Raw genomic sequence first — 809 nt, 5'->3', positions numbered from 1 at the left:
GTGTGCATCACCAGACCTCCCTTTTTAAAAATTCTTGTGTTGATGTGTCTTGAACCCAGGGCCAAACTCATGAGAGGCAAGGACACTGTCAAAAATCACAAGCCATACCATCCTTAAATTATCATTTAGGAAATGCAAATTCAACATTAAAATTGTGAGAAAATCAACTTCCACACAAAGGCCTTTAATCCTAGCACTCTGGTAGGCTGAGTTAGAAGAATCTCAAAGTTCAAGCCCAGAGCAGCAAATTTAGTGACTCTGAAAGATTTCATCTTAAAGGTCTTGTGATGTAATTCATTACTGGATGGATGAAAAGAGGGAAGGAAGGAAGGGGGAAAAGGGAAGAGAAAGGGATGGAGGAGGCAAGATCAGAGAGAATGGGAAGAAAGATCTAGCTGGATGAGGTGGTACATGGTATGAGTGCCAGCTTTGAGGACTGACCAAGAAGCATGGAGAGCTCAAAATTAGCCCAGCCATTAGGAAGCACAGTTTCAAAACAAAACAGCAAACAGTGGTGTCAGAGATGTTAGCTCTGAGACAAGGACCTCTGTCTTTAGTTCTTAGCACTGAAAGAAAATGCAATCTTATTCTGTCTTCCATTCACTGTCATAGGTGCAGACCTAGAGCCCCTTAACCTGTAGTCAGAAGCCCTACCATGGAGCAAGCTTACCAGCACAGTTGTTAAAATACAATCAGGGGAATTTTTAATCCCAGCAATGGGGAAGCTTAGGCTGGAGAAGTTCTTGGATAGCCTGGGCTATCTAGTGAATTCATGGCTGGTGTGTGGGCTACATAGTGAGTTCAAGTCC

Source organism: Octodon degus, unplaced genomic scaffold, assembly GCF_000260255.1.
Source record: "Octodon degus isolate 3935 unplaced genomic scaffold, OctDeg1.0 scaffold00296, whole genome shotgun sequence".
NCBI classification, from domain to species: domain Eukaryota; kingdom Metazoa; phylum Chordata; class Mammalia; order Rodentia; family Octodontidae; genus Octodon; species Octodon degus.
This window is presented reverse-complemented; position numbering follows the sequence as displayed.